The sequence below is a fragment of the Hyperolius riggenbachi genome, chromosome 6 (genome assembly GCF_040937935.1).
Source record: "Hyperolius riggenbachi isolate aHypRig1 chromosome 6, aHypRig1.pri, whole genome shotgun sequence".
NCBI classification, from domain to species: Eukaryota; Metazoa; Chordata; class Amphibia; order Anura; family Hyperoliidae; genus Hyperolius; species Hyperolius riggenbachi.
In genome coordinates, this window is record NC_090651.1 from 151,917,437 (window position 1) to 151,935,528 (window position 18,092).

Sequence of the window (18,092 nt, forward strand, 5' to 3'; positions counted from 1 at the left end):
GTATTTTCAGAAATATAACTTTTGTTGTGTGAATACTTCATCCTACTACCAATTACTGAATCTGAGAGAGCCTAAACGCTTTGAGTCATATGGGAGAAAAGCGCCTTGGCTATGTTATTATATTGTAGTATACGTTACCTGTCCTGTAGCAGCCTCTGCGTGGTGTCCGTAACCTTCCGTGTGGCCTCTGTCAGACCTTATGCACCAGTTGCGTGTGCGGAGAGCCTCCCGGGGGTTACAGACATCGCGTGGAGGCTGCTACGGGACAGGTAATGTAGAAATGCACACACGGGGGGGGGGGCACAGTTATATATTAGGGGGGCAGCGGCGGGCACAGACGATTCCCTTAAAAGGACTACTGTAGGGGGGTAGGGGACAAAAAGTTGAACTTACCTGGGGCTTCTAATGGTTCACCGCAGTCATCCTGTAACTGCACAGCCACTCACCGATGCTCCGGTCCCCGTCGCCGGTTCACTTCCAGAATTTGCACCTGCGTGGCCGCATCCTCGCTCCTGCTGACATCACCGGGAGTGTAATGTGGAGGCCCAGTACTGTCTGCGTCTGTGCAGTACACTCTCGGTGGCGGGAGCAAGGACGCGACTGCGCAGGCGCAGTGGTTTTCCGACTTTAAAGTCGTAAATTCTGGAAGTGAACCAGAGGCTGGGACTGGAGCATCGGTGAGTGGCTGCGCGGGTACAGGATGTCTGCGGGGGACAGTCAGAAGCCCCAGGTAAGTTCAACTCTTTTTCTGCCTACTCCCCTACAGTAGTCCATGCTGAAATCAGATGGGAATTGGCCTGCAGTATATGGGCAGCTTCAATGAACAAATTAATCTGTAATCAGATTTGATAAAAGTTAAATTTGCCTCTTTGTCGAATCTGCCCATGATCTCCTGATGTATGGGCACCTTAACAGTCTTTTTCCAGTCAGGACCCAGTGAGACTACTGATAAGGAATTACAGCCATAAACTACTTTACTCTAGGAAGCCCAGTTCTCTGCCAGGAGAGGATAGATATAAAAAAGGGCAATAGTTCACATACTGTATTCTAGAACTCTGAAAGTGCGTACACACGCACCAGCACCGGTAACAACGGGCCCGCTGGACCCTCCCGCTGGGCGGGCGTTCCAGCGACAGTAGTGCGTGTGTACAGTCTGTCAGGCAGACTGATGAGGCGGTTTCTGAACGATACTGTCGGCTGAACATCCGCAGAGCGGTAGGGTCCGGCGGACCCGTCGTTGCCATCGGTAGTGCGTATGTACACGCCTTGAGACACAGAGACAGGCTGTTACAGTAAGCTGAGACAAAACAATAATTCTGCTTTTTTTAAGTTAAAATAAAACTGGGATATCTAAAAGTCATATTTTTTAGGAGTAGGAGGATATATACATTTGTTTACCTCTTCACTTAAAGAGGAACTCCAGTGAAAATAATGTAATAAAAAAAGTGCTTAATTTTTACAATAATTATGTATAAATGTCAGTCAGTCATTCAGTGCTTGCCCATTGTAAAAATCTTTCCTCTCCCTGATTTACATTCTGACATTTATCACATGGTGACATTTTTACTGCTGGCAGGTGATGTCACTGGGAGTAGCTGCTGTTTGCTTTTTTGGCAGTTGGAAACAGCTGTAAACAGGTATTTACCACAATGCAACGAGGTTCACGGACAGGAAACTGCCAGGACCGTGGCCCTCACAGTTTCCTGTGGGAGGGGTTTCATCACAATATCAGCCATACAGAGCCCACTGATGATCCGCTTGTGAAAAGTAAAAGATTTCTCATGGGAAAGGGGGTATCAGCTACTGATTGGGATGAAGTTCAATTTTTAATCACAGTTTCTCCTTAAAGGGAACTGACCACTCTTTCGCTGGAATCTCTCCTGACATAGAAGCTGCCATGTTCCCCCCTCCCCTTCTCACATTCCTTATTTACAGAAGTCAGAGATGCTATCTTGACACATTGACACACACCATGCTTTGAAGACACACTCCTAATTATTCACCCCCTTTGCTGATGAAAGGCATTGTTTACCTCTTGGTAATTAGCTCAATAAAACAATTAGAGGTTCCTGAACTCTCTGCGGATGGGGACGGTCGGCAGGCCTGCTCAAACAGGCCAATTTAACAACTTTGAATTTAAAATACAAGGTAAAATTAAAGTTTATTTTAATAATGAAACAGATAGTCGGCATACCTTTTTCATGTGCTATAGAAATGTCCTGAGTGAAAAAAAGGTGCTCGGTTCACTTTAAGTGTCACTTTAAATGACAGGTAGCATGTCCCCTGAATAACATCAGTATGTCCTCCAAATCAGGTGATAAGCAGACCTGAACTCAGAAGAACTCTCTGCTCTAAAAGATACAAAACAGCATACTAACCTTTAAACATAAAAACATTTTTGTTACAGCTGATACAAATCTTAAAATAAATCTGCATTGTTTCTACTTCCTGATTCATGGAGGCAGACAAAGTGTTCTCCCCAGGCTCTTTTAGCCGGGTGCTCCACCCGGCTAGTTTTTATGACCGCCCGGCTGTCATCGGCTCGCCTCCTCCTATGCTGCAAGCAGAGTTGCTCACAGAAGCACTGGCCCTGCATTGTCATCTCGCCCCACCCGGCTACTTTTTCATTCCACCCGGCTGGAAAAAATTTCTGGGGAGAACATTGCAGACGTATTGTTAAGCCCCATACACACGATCAAAAGCATTTTTTTATGCAGTGCTGCATAAAAGACCACTGTTGAGCATGTGTATGGGGCTTTAACATCCAGGGCTTTCAAATGAGCTTATCTGCAATCTCTGCTAATAGCAGTTATGTGACAAGGGAGAGATCAGATTACATCTTGTGATTAGACACAAATGAGGGGGAATTAGACAAGCTAAACTTTCTACATACATACAGGGTGCATTTGTCTCCGAATTCCTTCGGTCCTGTGCAAGAGTTCAGGGCCCTTTTCTACGAGCAGTTGATAGGCTGTGAAAAGGCTGTCAAACTCTCACAACTGCATGCTGCTGTGTGCTGCTGCCTGGCAACTGCTTACTAGCTGCCTGGTAACTGCTCATTGCTGCTGGGTAACTGCTTACTGAGCGCACCGTTCAACCGCCTGTGGAAAAGGGCCCTAAAGGAAACCTAAGGCAAAAAAAACAAAAAAAAAGTTTCACTTCCCTGGGGCCTCTGCCAGCCCCTGCAGCTGTCCTGTGCTCGTGCCGTGATCCTGCCATGCTCCAGTCACCCACAGCGTCCCTCTTTCAGCTGGATGCACTGCCCCAGTCTACGCACCTCCTGATCGCACCCCTGTGGACGGGAACTCTCTGCAAATGTGTAGTGCGGGAAAATCTATACTTCTTATGCACAGAGAACGCTCCTGGCAAAGGAGCGCTATCGAGAATGTGCGTGTCCGGCACCGGGCATGCGCAGGGGCAACTGACTCGCTAGGTTGTCTGCCTGAAAGAGGTGCATGTGGGTGACTGGAGCATCGCACAATCACAGTGCGAGCACAAGGTGGCTGCAGGGGGCTTTTTGAAGCCCCAGGGAAGTTAAACCTTTTTTTTTTATTTTCGCTTTAGGTTCACTTTAAACCGCTATATTCTCAAAATAAAAATGAGCAATTACGTGATCACAAATGCCATCACTCGGCAACATGTCCACAAATAACCTAATTAAAGGACAACTGAAGTGAGGGATTTAGAGGCTGCCATATTTATTTCCTTTTAAACAATCCCAGTTGCCTGGCAGTCCTCTTGATCCTGTGTCTTTAATACTTTAAGCCATAGACCCTGAACAAGCATGCAGCAGATCAGATAAGCTGACTCAGGTTTTACTGAATTAGCCATATGCTTGTTCCAATGTTTTGACTCAGACACTATACAAGATGATCAACAGGGCTGCCAGGCAACTGGCATTGTTTACAAGGAAATAAATATGGCAGCCTCTATATGCTGTTTTTTTATCATAATTTGGGCTTCGTCTTTTATATTACTGACTGAGCGCTGCTATAGCCGTACTTCACATGGCGCCTATTGCGGCTCCTAAATCTCCAGCGCCGCTCTTGCCTGATTACCCATGAGACCCATCCCCCTCCGCCCAGGAAACTGCATACTGCATTAGAGGCCTCTTTGGTTCTCGCAAATCTACCCCCCGAACCAGCTGCAGAGTGAACTCACCTGTCCGGCGACACGCTCCTCCATCAGTCCATGCGCTGCTGTCTTCCTCTCTGCAGGGGCGCCTCTGCACCGTGACCCAGCAGTATGTTCTTATGTAATAACATGCCATGAAAAGGCAGCGAGAGGAAATGTAGACCGGAGCACACATACTGATGGAGGAGCGAGCCGGCCAGAAAGGTGAGTTCACTTTGCTGCTGAAAACTCTGCAGACCACAAGAAAGTTGGGGAGACCTGGGGGTGTGGCAGCGGGCTCAGGGGCCCTCAGCTTTCCCCTATGGGAATGTCGGCTCTGGGTTTGTAAGGCTGAACCTGAATTTTGCAGAAGCTAAACACATATGGGAGCTGTAGAGTTACACTGCCTGCAGATGAGTACATTTGAAATCGGCACCGGTAGACTTGGACGCAGAATACAGCCGGTATATGGCTGATCCTGCTTCTGCACAAGTCCGGGCCATTTTAATTACTATTCCCCCTCCAGGCCGCCATGATAAGTGGGGGAATGAAAGCGATTGCTGGAGGCCGAATTATTGTGTTTTTAACCTATTTTGGTTCCTGGACGTAGTTTCTACGTCCAGGAACCATGCGCGCTGCCGCGCGGCCCCGCGGCCGATCGTGCGCGTGCACGCGCACTCCCGGACGCGGATTCGGTAGCCAAGGAATCAATGTATCGGGCTACGGAGCCCGATCATTGATTCCTCTCCCCCGCTGAAAAAGCGACAGCTTCTCTCGGAAGCTGCGCCTTTTCTGGCCGTTCCCTCTGCGATGAGTCACTCTAAGGCCTCTTGCACACTGCAAGCAAATCAGATTCAGATTCAGATTTTTAATCTGTTTTTACATCCGATTCCGATTCAGATTTTTAATCTTAACTGCATGCTGCGTTTTTTGATCCGTTTTTCTGTTGAATGTATTCAAGGAAAATCGGAAACGGAATCGGAATCGGAATCGGAAACGGAATCGGAATCGGAATCGGAAAACGGATTTGCAGTGTGCAGGGAGCCTAAGCGCGTGCTACGCTTAGAGTGACGTCATGTAAACAAACTCATGGCCGCCATCTTGTGGCCAAAAAGTAATACTACACCTGAAAAAAAAAAACAAACCAGAATTAACACACATTTACATTATATATCTATTGTTTACCTCCCACCCTCCCAAAAGTACCCTAATAAAATTTTTAGTATAAAAAAAAATGTACCCCCCAAAGAAAGCCTAATTGGTGGCGGAAAAAACAAGATATAGATCAGTGCATTGTGATAAGTAGTGATAAAGTTATAGGCTAATGAATGGGAAGTGAACATTTCTCACGTGAAAACGACGGAACCTGAATGGGTTAAGCAACCTCGTCTTCTGGCGGCGCTGACGTTACTCACTGAGCGCTGCAATAGGAGTGATTCCTATTATAGACTATGGAGGCGCCGACTGCGCCCAAATCTAGCAGCACTGAAAAAGCACTGCTCTGCTGCAGATAACGCATCTTAATTGATCCGTTGTTCTGCACTTTCTCTTGTAGTTGCTGTGCATTTTCCTGCACATTTGTATGCACTGGGCCACAATGCATAAAAAGTACATGCAGCAGCGCGTTGTGAGAAGCTTTTATTCAAAGGGACCCTGAGCAGTCGTTAAAAATGAGTGGCTGGGCTTCCTCCAGCCAACCGCAGGCCGCGCGGTCCCCTGGCGTCCTACTGGCTCCTCTCCAAGTCCTGCTTTCAGCTCTGTTAATGGTGACTTTCAGGCTGAGTGCTGGTTGACATTGGGGCGATTCTTGAGCGCTTTGCTGATCGCCGGCAATCAGCAAAGCGCTGCTACAATGTATCCCTATGGATACATTCACACTGCAGCGGTTGCGATTTCGAACAATCGCAAGCGCGTTTTGGAGGCGATTGCTCTGTGATTTCCGTTCTATTGAACGGGAAACACAAACTCAAAGCGAGCAAGAATCGCGAGATTTAAGTTAAAATCGCGAGCCGATCGTGGGCTAGCGGTGCTCCGAGTGCCCAGTGTGAACTAGCCCTGAAAGTTGTCCGTATACTTCCTGGAAATCCACACTCTGCGTCATCACGCCAGCCGCTACGCATCATCACGCCTGTCACGCTAGCCGGCGTTGCGCGTGGACTTCCTGGAAGTATACGGACCACTTTCAGCCCAAAAGTCGCCATTAATGGAGCCGCCATCAGGAGTGGGAGAGGAGCCAGGAGGACGCTGGGGGACCTCGCAGCCTACGCTGGGTTGGAGGAAGCCCGAGGTAAGTACCAATTTAATTTTTAACGACAGTTCAGGGTCCCTTTAATAACCCATAGATGCAGGGCTGGTTTACACAGAATCAGCGGCTTTCAGCTATATCGCAATGCACAACTGATGCCCAGCATAGGGAAAGGAATTATACATGTTTCCCTAAAGCCCGGTAAACCCTTTCGATTTTGATTGTCCAATCACTGAATAATTTTATCACCTCCGTGTAGTATGAGTTTCAACAGATATCGAATACCATGAGCAGATTGTGTAGGTAATCTCTCATTACTACACGGAGATGGTAAAATTGGTCTGTGAATGGCCAATCATAATTGAAAGTGTGTATCTGTCTTAAAGGCTCGTACACACGCCGTACTAAAGGCAACAACTGGTCCGTCGTCACCTCCCGCTGGGCGGGTTTTCAGCAGACAGTACAGCGTGTGTACATTCTGTCGGCGGACTGATAAGGCTTTTTCTGAAAGATCCGCCCGGCGGTGTATGAGCCTTAAGGCTCAGCTTCCATCTACAGTGATGTGAAAAACTATTTGCCCCCTTCCTGATTTCTTATTCTTTTGCAGTTACCAGGCAGCAGCAAGCAGTTACCAGGCAGCAGCAAGCAGTTACCAGGCAGCAGCAAGCAGTTACCAGGCAGCAGCAAGCAGTTACCAGGCAGCAGCAAGCAGTTACCAGGCAGCAGCAAGCAGTTACCAGGCAGCAGCAAGCAGTTACCAGGCAGCAGCAAGCAGTTACCAGGCAGCAGCAAGCAGTTACCAGGCAGCAGCAAGCAGTTACCAGGCAGCAGCAAGCAGTTACCAGGCAGCAGCAAGCAGTTACCAGGCAGCAGCAAGCAGTTACCAGGCAGCAGCAAGCAGTTACCAGGCAGCAGCAAGCAGTTACCAGGCAGCAGCAAGCAGTTACCAGGCAGCAGCAAGCAGTTACCAGGCAGCAGCAAGCAGTTACCAGGCAGCAGCAAGCAGTTACCAGGCAGCAGCAAGCAGTTACCAGGCAGCAGCAAGCAGTTACCAGGCAGCAGCAAGCAGTTACCAGGCAGCAGCAAGCAGTTACCAGGCAGCAGCAAGCAGTTGTGAGAGTTTGAGAGGCATATCACTGCTTATCAACTGTCCATGGAAAAGAGGTCTAACTTTTTTTTTTTTTTAAGGTTAAAGGGAACCTGAACTGAGTTACAACTGAAAGTGCACATTTCCCTATGGCTCAAGTGGGCGATATAACCGTTTAACAGTGTGCTGACCAGAAAGCGGTTATGGAGTAATGTCCATTTTCAAAATGGAGGACAGAAAATTCCATCGATCACAGTGGACAAACAGGACAAAGGAGAGGAGAAAGAGATTGATGAGCAGACTACATGGGAGGTAAGTATGACCTGTGCATGGTTATTTTGACTTTTTATTTTCAGTTCAGGTTCTATTTAAGGTTGTCCTTTAAAGGGATGTAACGAAAAAACCTCCCCGGGGGGTACTCACCTCGTGTGGGGGAAGCCTCCGGATCCTATTGAGGCTTCACCCGTCCTCCTCGGTCCCACGGCGGCGGCGAAAATCTTCACCTCCCCGGCTCCAGCATAAGCGCAGTCTCGGCTCTCCGCACGGAGATAGACGAAAATAGCCGATCTCCGTTGGGTCGCTCTACTGCACAGACGCAAGTCGCCTGCGCAGTAGAGCGGACCCGACGGAAATCGGCTATTTTTACCTATCTCCGTACGGAGAGCCGCAACAGCGCCCTTGCTGGAGCCAGGAGAGGTAAATAAATCAGCGCTTGTCAAGGGAGGATTCCAGGATTCTTCGGGGGAGGCAGTGCTGGACTGCCTGCAGCTACAGGAGTGGGGGAAGCCTCATTGAGACCCTGAGGCTACCCCCTCCCGAGGTGAGTACCCCCCAGGGGAACTTTTTTTTGTTACAGGTTCTCTTTAAGCCTGGAAAAAAATGCGTTTTACTCAACTGCGGCTTCTACCAGCCCCCTGCAGCTGCCCCGTGCCCACAGTCACTAGCGGATTCTCCTGTGCCCTGCCGCCAGCTACTTTTGTTTTTAGCCAACAGGCTCACTGCGCCTGTGCAGGACTGGCCATGCGTCTTTCTTCGCATTCCGGTCTGCAATACCATCCTGCTTAGGACGCTATTGCAGGCAATGTGAAGAAGCCTACGCGTGGCCAGGCCTGTCGGTGAAACAAAAGTAGCTGGCGGCGGGAGACAGGAGGATCTGTGAGTGACTACGACGGCACGGTGGCTGCAGAGGGCTGGTAGAAGCCCCTGGTGAGTAAAACTGTTTTGTTTTTTTCTGGGTTTAAGTGCCTCTAAGTTTTGAGTAGGTTGGGAAATGAGTAGGGCCTTTAAAGGGGCACTGTGGCTAATTTCCTGTTGTTAAGTTCTTTTTAACATAAATATTTGTATGTCACGTCGGAAGATTTACTTTTCTCATGCGGATCAGCATATTCCATTATGTAGCAGGAGGCCATTAGATCCCCCCCCTCTTGTCAGCTTAGCAAGGATCAGTCCAACTTGTAACTGTTACTAAGTGCGGGCTGCAGTCGCCGTACAGCGCAGGAAGGCACCATACGGCTCTATAGTTTTATGCTGCCCACTGAGTACCCCTAATTCGAAGCTGGCACAGACAAGGACAACTATTGTTGTCCATTGTTGTGGTAGGCAGTGGTCCTTAGCGTGTAGTGTAAAACTATAGAGCCATACGGCACTATCCTGCGCTGTACAGCAACTGCAGCCCACACTTAGCTCAGTAACAGTTACAAGTTGGACTGATCCTTGCTGAGCTGACCAGAGGGCGGAATCTAATAGCAGCTGATACTACATACACAGACCTTCTACATAATGAAATATGCTGATTTGCGTCAGAAAGATAAATCTTCCGAAGTGACTCCCTACCTATAAATTGGTAGAAGGCACCTTTTGATCAGCCACAATACTTGTCTATACCATTGCTCAACATACAAATATTTATGTTAAAAGGAACTTTAACAGCAGGAAATTAGCCGTAGTGCCCCTTTAAAGTCTCTAGGGGTGACAGAAAATAAGAGAATGTATCTAGTATCCAGCAATGGAAAATTTAAAATGCAAATAACCTTTTTTTTTTTTTTTTTATTGTTGTTTGTGTCCTCACTTCCTGAGGATTTTATAACAGTCTGGTATGATAGGGAGGTAAAGAGTGGGTAATATGTAGCCGCTGTAGCCCCCTTCTGGTTACTTATATTTTATTTAGTGACTTCAGATCCAAATAGACATTTACAGATGGTAGTGTAGCCTTAGGGCTTGCTCCCATTGAAGCGCTGCGCGTCACTCCCGGTGGGTGGGTGGTGCTTGCAATCCCATTCCTTACTGAATAGGATGGCGGGCTGAAGCAAATGTAGCAAACCATGCGCGAGTCAACGCTGAATGACCGTGCATGAGTGGAAACGGCAAACAGTGCAGTCTTTGCACTGTCTGCTGTCCCTGCGATTGTTTCTCCTTAAGTGCGCATATGGAAACGAGCCCTTATTTTGTATTTAGTGCCAGTAGAGAGGGTTCGCATACAGCTGACTTCCATGCACACAGATTTGCTTGCCAATGCAGTCCCTTTCTTCTGTATGGATACAAATGTCTCCTAAAAAAAAAAAAAAAAAAAAGTGTGATCACCTGACCAGTCTCCTCTTCTTCCCCCTGTCCCAGACCACTCTACAATGTTCAACTCACTGGCATTCTGGGACAGAGAAATCTACCATAGCATTCTATGTGGCACTACAGCAGTACCTTTGGATGCAGCGCCTGGCTCACCAGAAACAAGATACACTGAGAACAACATTGTTTCTGAGAAAAAAAAGGTATTGAAGACCATCTCTGAGTAAAACAAAGCAGAAAATAAATAAATACCTTAAAGAGAATCTGTACTCTAAAATTCTTACAATAAAAAGCATACCATTCTATTCATTATGTTCTCCTGGGCCCCTCTGTGCTGTTTCTGCCACTCCCTGCTGCAATCCTGGCTTGTAATTGCAGATTTTAGACAGTGTTTACAAACAAACGATATGGCTGTCCCCAGCTTGTGATAGGCTGTGGAGAAGGTGTGTATAGCTTCTGCCAATAACAGCTGACAGCACATTCCTGCCTGAGCCCGACAGAGCCGACAGAAGAGAGATTAGATTATATAACAGAGATAACACAGCCACTGTGCAACTAGAAAAGGCTGCAGTAAGTCAGACCACATTTGAACAGGTATAGGAACTTATAGGATAGAAGAAATAAGGCTGAAAATTTTGTTACAGAGTCTCTTTAAAGAGACTCTGTAACAAATTGTTTATCTTTATTTCTTCTATGCTATAAGTTCCTATGCCTTTTCTAATGTGGTCTGGCTTACTGCAGCTTTTTCTAATTGCACAGTAGCTGTGTTATCTCTGTTATATGATCTAATCTTCTCTCTATAGTCGGCACAGTCAGGCTGAGGCAGTCAGACTGGAATGTGCAGGGCTGCTTGTGATTAGCTAGAAGCTGTACACACCCCCTGCAGGCTCTGTGTGACTAACACACTCTGCTTAGCTGAGCCTATTAGAAGCTGGTTAGTTTGTTTGTAAACACTGCCTAAAACTGGCAATTACAAGCCAGGTTTGCAGCAGAGAATGGCAGAAACAGCACAGAGGGGACCAGGAGCACATAATGAATAGAATGGTATGCTTTTTATTGTAAGAATTTCAGAGTACAGATTCTCTTTAAGGCCTCCATTTCCATTAGGGGTTTTCATGCCTGATTTCACATGCACAAATCTAAATCCAGAATTGCAGCCTATTGAAATCAATGGGCTGCTTCACAATTTGTGTGCATGAAAAAAACAGAAGCACTGCTTTAGTATTTTGGACAACGCATTCCCCATAGCCGGGCATGGCATAGCTACATGGATTCAGATGCTCAAACACGCAGCATAAGACAGACGCCCAAACCTGGATTTATTTCACAGGAGCCTATAAGCACAGATGTCCTGGCACCCTAGACTTCACCCTCCATGAACCTGCAAACACCCACCAAACCGCACCGCAAGTGTGCTGGCTGGGCCAGCTGTCACTTACTTAATTCCCTTGCCAGTCATAGGTAGCTACATGTGTCGCTTAGTATCAGGTAGCCAGTAGAACCCTAAATATTAAGTAGCTAGTGGTGCCCCACCAAACCGCACCGCAAGTGTGCTGGCTGGGCCAGCTGTCACTTACTTAATTCCCTTGCCAGTCATAGGTAGCTACATGTGTCGCTTAGTATCAGGTAGCCAGTAGAACCCTAAATATTAAGTAGCTAGTGGTGCCTCTGACTGATGGAAGATCTCTTCAGTGAAATGCTGAGAGCTGGGTGAGTAACCTCCCATTTACACTATCATCAGGACTCTGCATAGGAAAGGAGGGAGGCGCTCAAGAAGGAGAGCAATAACTACAGGCAAGCATCTCCTATGACTGCAGGGGGGCCCAGAGCTGTAAGAAGGCCCCAACTACTACTTCACTTCCTCCGATAAAGGGGTCAATCCTCCAGATCAGGTGTTTTTGTGGCGCTACTTGTGTTGTGGATGTGATTATTATGATATGCACACTTGTTTTAAGACCCTTGCAAGATGGGCCCACAGGCTGTGATGGTCACCAGAGGTAGGTAAGGGAAAGGGTGTGAACTTTAGGGGGCACCAAAGTTTTGCTGGGGACCCCCTTGATTAGTAGTTACGCCCCCTGGAAGGGATTGAGTTGCCTTTCCATCATCAAGCGCATGTAGGCACGTGTCTACAGTGCCTTATGGTAAATCAGGCCCTGCACACCCCTATCACTAGTAGGAACTTGGCTTTAGGTAGAAAAGGTGCTCAGTCTCCCGGTAGACACTCTCTGGTTCCTGCATGCACAGAAGACTACAACATAGAAGTATTTTTGCTCTCTGTCCTTTGTGCTGTTTTGCTAGATGGGTCACAGAAATCTTGCAGCAAGTGAGTTGAGGTCTGTTGTTAGTCGTGGAGAAGATTTAAAAACATGCAACAAAAGTTACATGTAACGACTAACAATTTGTACACATGTATGAGAACTGTCCTCCGCAGGGATTGGGGATTAGTTGACTTGGGCGACTGTTTGGGGCAGAGTTCTGTACAGACCCGTCACTAGCCAAGCGGTTTATTGCTATGGAAGGAGGAGGAGGGCTGATGGCTTGGCATACAACAGAGCAGCACGGAGCAGGTGGGGTGAGTAGGAGAACAATGCACTTAGCTTAGATCCTACAGCTCAAACTCCGGCCCGCCGGCCGAATCTGGCCCACAGAGCCATCAAGTTTGGCCCTCAAGTGATTTCCTTACTTATGTTTGGTCCACTCTAGACCACCAGAGAAGCTATATTGGAGGTAAAGCCTTAGATCCACAGGAAAGCCATATGGGGAGGGGGAATACACTAGACACCAAGAAACTGTGTTGGAAGCAAAGCGGGGACCACTAGACACCAGGGAACTGCTTAAGGGCCTTTTTCCACTACCCTGCGATGTGATTCTGATCGCAAATCGCAAGGTACATTAAACTAATGGAAACTGCAGCAGCAATTTACAGGAGTGCGTTCCGATTGCGATGGAATTTTGGTCCAAGCGCAATCGTCGTCCTGCCGTGTTTTGAATGTGATTGAGCTACTATACTGAGTATAGTAGCTCAATCGCATGGTGGAAAATGGAACATGATCGCGATTGCATTTCATAGTGGAAAAGAGCCCTAAGGGTGTGAGGGGGGCCTCAAGAAATCAGGAAACTGTACAGTTGGGGCCACTAGACACCAGGGAACTGAATAGAGGAAAGAGGAGGCATTAGACACCAGCGAACTGTATAGGGAAGGGGGCATTTTACACCACGGAACTTTCTAAGGCCTCGTTCAGACTATACGTGCTGCCGTGCACATTTCGGCGATACACAAGAACTGTAGAAGGGCATAGAAAGCCCTTCTACTGTTCCCATCATATGTGCTGCACAGCTGCATGCATTTTTTTAAGGGATGCGCAGATGGCGTGCGATCATACGCATTGCGTTCCGATCGCACAGCCATTTGCGCTAATTGATGTGAACGAGGCCTTAGGAAGGGATGTGGCCACTAGACATAGAGGTTGGCCTGCGACTTGTCCAGTTTTGGCCCACTTTGCATTTGAGTTTGACACCCCTGGCCTAAACAATACACCAAGCCGATTACTTGCTAATGCTGGCTGAGGGGTTGTTGGGCATTGTGGACCGCTGTACATATGCTAGATTCTCAGCAGAGGCGGTCAGCTCCCTCAGCGAGTTTCTTCAACAGTTTCAACACTTGACTGCTAATTGTGGACTCTATGATTACTGTAGGCCAGGGGTAGGGAACCTATGGCTCGGGAGCCAGATGTGCCTCTTTTGATGGCTGCATCTGGCTCACAGACAAATCAGTAGGGATTGATTCACTAAGCTACACTGATTAAGCAGCGCAGCTTGGTGTGGCAGTTCAAGTACAATTTTCAAAGTAGGCACGCTACCTGGGAGGAGAATCCTTGCCTCATCATACCTACCTGATTGATCTTGTTGATTTCTGGCTGAAAAGATTGATCGGCAATGTGGGGGAGGAGGGGGGGAGCAGCAGGACAATTTCCAGTAGACTTCAGTGTATTGGTGTGCAGTGTATGGGCAGGTTATAGATTCCTCTCTGATCAGATTCAATCAGAGCAATCTAATGGTAGCCACTAATCATCCAATCTTTTTCATCCAATCTTACCATTTCTATGTAATATAAGGGGACTGCCTAAAGTAGCCATTCAGTATATTCACTAAATATACCCTTATGCTAGGTACACACTATGAGATTTTCTGGCAGATTTACTGTGCTGTCAGATCGATTATTTCCAACATGTCCATTCTGATTTTCGATTATTTTCCTGTCGATTTCAAATATAAGTGAACGGAAAACAGTCAGAAATCGATCAGGTGTAGGTGTAGACCGCCAGGGAGGTTAAAGCACTTTAGGCCTGCAATTTAGCATGCAATGTGATTTCTGCCCTTAAAACGCTGCTTTGCGTCAAATCCAGATTTTTCCCCAGGACTTTTGGCGTCTATCCCACTCATCCATGCAAAAACTCAGATGTTAGACCCCTTGAAACATCTTTTCCATCACTTTTCTGGCCAGCATAAGTGTTTTCACAGTTCGCCTCCCCATTGAAGTCTATTGCGGTTCGCGAAAGTTCGCGTGAACCAAACTTTTGCAGAAGTTCGCGAACCGAAAATCAGAGGTTCTGGCCATCTCTAGTGACCAATAGGTCCAGCTGTAAAAGCTGTAAACTCACCACCCTCAGATCAGCAACCACTTGATACTGTACCCAGGAGTCCTTTTTCAATCAGCAGCAGGAACTATTCGTAGTACTGTGAATGCGGAGAGCGTATAACAGAGCAACATGGCTAGATTTCCTTGGCCATTTGTCATGCGGATCGCGGGGATAGCGTGTCACATCAGATTCCACGCTGTTCGGCATGCAGTGTTTGAAGCTCCACCCACTAAAGCGTTTCAGGCCAGGTAGGCGTCTTGTTTGGTTATCATTTTTAAAGTTACAGATTTTCTTTAAAATAACTTTTCAGCACTTTGCAATTCAAAAAGTACCAAATGGCAGGAGAAAGTGAAATACCAAAATTATTTTAAAGTAAATCTGTAATAAAGAATACTTCCCCCTGGGGGTACTTTCCTCAGGAGGGGGAAGCCACTGGATCCTAATGAGGCTTCCCCCATCCTCTTCACTCTCTGGGATCCAGCATTGTCAGCTGTGAAAGATCGGACATGTAAATATTTACCTTACCCGGCTCCAGTGTAGCCGCAGTAGCAGTTTTCCAATGAGTTCCAGCAGAAATAGTACAGTAGAGAGAGCCCGATCGGGCTTGGCTATTTCTGCCGGAGCCCATCGGAAAGCTGCTACTGTGCCTACGCTAGTCCGGGGAAGGTAAATATCGCTGGTGCTACAAGCTTGTCGGCTGTGTTTCGGGGCTGCCAGCGCTGGATCCCTTAGGCTTAGGAGGATGAGGGAAGCCTCATTAGAATCCAGAGGCTTCCCCCTCATGAGGTAAGTATCCCCCAGGGGCACTTTTTTTGGTTACAGTATCTCTTTAAAGTGGATCCGAGATAAACTTTTACTCATTGCATAATTATGTTCCTTTCATATAGTTTAGTGGCAGAGGAGGCAGAAAGTAGAAGAAACCGGCACTGCTGAAAGCTGTATTTATTGTCCAGTATAATTAGTGATGCATGCACATGCGTTAAAACAGGCTGTTAGCACTGTGGTTCAAAAAACAGAAAGTTCAAAAATGCTAGTGGGATACCTTGTGGTGCGGTGGGTGCCAGGTGGTTTTAAGCCTGACGGCCGTTTCGCGCACGTACGTAGGCTGCATGGCAGGGGGGAACGGACTGCCGGTATTTGTAACCTGTGCGCATAGCGGTGACGTCCCGCTTGTCCATTCCGCCCCTTCACTTCCTTCTCACGTCGAGAGGCGGCTGGAACGCATTGCGTGCCAGTGGCGACTGACGTCATGACGGCGGGAACACACTGAATCAATTGATCAGTGTAGCGTGTATTACGCTTTGGTCGCACGCCTCAGGCACAGGTTGGGCCAATATGGCGCGCATCTTGTGCCGAAAGAGGAGAAAGCATCTTCAATGCGGTATCAGGGTAAGAACAGTGGGAAAGAGGTGAAAGACATAAATAGAGTAGCAGGGAAGGTGAGAAAATACCAAGTGGGAAATTATCAGTGCCCTTGTGCCATCATTGCAAGATGCTGTCCCAGCAGCAGCAGTACTGCATTCAAAAAATACACAAAATACAAATGTGCTATTAATAAAATAGCAGTGTACTACTAGAAAATCATAAGACTAGAGAAAAAAGTGATATAAAATCAATGCCAGAATAGGTTGCCATTTGTACCGACCCCGAAGGGATAAACATTACCCAAAGAGGTCTAATGCAAGGTCAACCTATTCTCATGGAAAGGTATGAGGAAGCAACATTGATGGACTGAGTCATGGACGGCTAATAAACTCGACATAGTTCAAACCAGGTGCAAACAGTACATCTGGTAGCATGACATTAACTTTAGTTACTGTTTTAGAGTGGGGCAAAAATCGTTATACTCAGGGATCCAGGAAGCATGATAAATCAGTATAGTCGTTCAGGCCCGATGGGCCCATTGCACTAGTCCTCAAAATTAATAAAACTTCTTCACGTTTCAATTTCTTTTCCCGGTCCCCCCCTCTGGGGGGGGGGGGGGCATGACCTGTAATAGACCTGCAAAAGTAAGTGCATTAGGGTCCCCTTTGTGGTTATTTCTCATATGCTCCACTACTCTAGGTGATCCCCTCCCGGAGCCTATAGAATTATAGTGCTCCCGAAATCTTTCTCCTAGGGATCTGGTAGTCTCTCCAATGTAGAACCTGCCGCAGGGGCACCACAGGGCATATACCACGAACTTGGTCTTGTATGTAATGAGTCGAATTGGTCCTATTTGTACACTTGTTCCTGTGACCATCTGTTTACATGACTTACATCGACCACATCTGTGGTTGCCCTGTGGTTGACCCCTGCGTAACCAGGCACTTCCATCAGGGGAGCTAAACTCACTCCGGCTAACAAAGGATCCAATAGTTGGACATCTTTTAAATGAGAATAATGGTCCCTCCTCCACCACGGGTCTCAGAGATGCATCTTTTGTTAGAATGTCCCAATGGTTAGTTACAGATTCTTTTATAGCATCCGACATGGCGGTGTATTCGAAAGAGAAAGGGATTTTTTTTTCCTCTCACATTTCATTTTGGTCGTTTTCCTTTGGAGGAGGGTCTGCCTATTTTGGGACAAGGCCCTCTTGAAGGCTTCCTGGATTAATTCCTTTTCGTAACCTCTGGCGATAAGCCTAGACCCTAGTTCCTCAGATTGGCGACGAAATTCCACGTCGCTCGCGTTGTTCCGGCGAAGTATGAGGAACTGGCCATAGGGTAGCACCTTGGTCACGTGCTCAGGGTGAAAGCTTGACCTATGTAACAAAGAATTGGATGCGGTGGGTTTTCAGTAGCCCTTTGCAGGGCCGGCCTTTGACCTGAGCGACCGGAGCGATCGCTCAGGGCGCCGGCTTCCAGGGGGGCGCTCCTGCCGCATAGATTATAGAGCTGGCTGCAGGCTGCAGCCTCCGGGCTCCGGCTGGGTCCTTCTCGCATGGCAGCTCCGCCCCCTGGTGCCGCTGGGGGTGATGGGGGCGAAGACCAGGAAGAGAATTGTGACACTCGGATACATTGGATGCACCACCACGCCCCCTTTCTTCCCGGCTGCTTTTGAAAGTAGCAGCATTCTGCGACTTCCCAGGCCAGGCTGCTAGAGGGTGAGTTTACAGCTTGGCAGTGTTCTTATCTATATAGGCATCGGGACCTGCCACAGAGTGTGTCTTCTCCAGACTCTGCAGAGAGTATCAGATTTCATCATGTCCAGTGACTGCTGCAGCCATACTATCTGTAGCCTGTCACGGATAATGATGATGACTGCCCATATGTGGAGACAGCAGGAGTCCTGATGCCTATTTAGATAAGTTGATTTGCCAGAGTTGCAGCCAGCTAGATGCTCCCTGTCCAGCGGACACCCCATGTGATTGCTGTAACTCTCTCTCTCCTCTCCCTTCCTCCTCTTCCTCTTGTTTTTTTCCCTAGTGCAGGCTGTCTGCCTGCTGTGTGTGACATGACCCTGC

At 47.6% G+C, this 18,092-nt stretch overlaps 1 long non-coding RNA gene across 6 annotated transcripts in view; it reads left to right on the plus strand.

The window, feature by feature from the left end:
• LOC137522580 (uncharacterized) overlaps positions 1–18,092 on the plus strand; it is a 33,555-nt gene that overhangs the window by 10,521 nt on the left and 4,942 nt on the right. For 4 of the 6 annotated variants that reach the window (XR_011022348.1, XR_011022347.1, XR_011022344.1 and 1 more), the window contains exons 3-4: positions 7,547–7,757; positions 10,059–10,270. This is a non-coding gene — a long non-coding RNA (uncharacterized lncRNA). Of the gene's footprint in view, positions 1–7,546; positions 7,758–10,058; positions 10,271–18,092 lie in introns of those variants that run through there. The other 2 variants (XR_011022345.1, XR_011022346.1) reach the window with 1 other exon arrangement.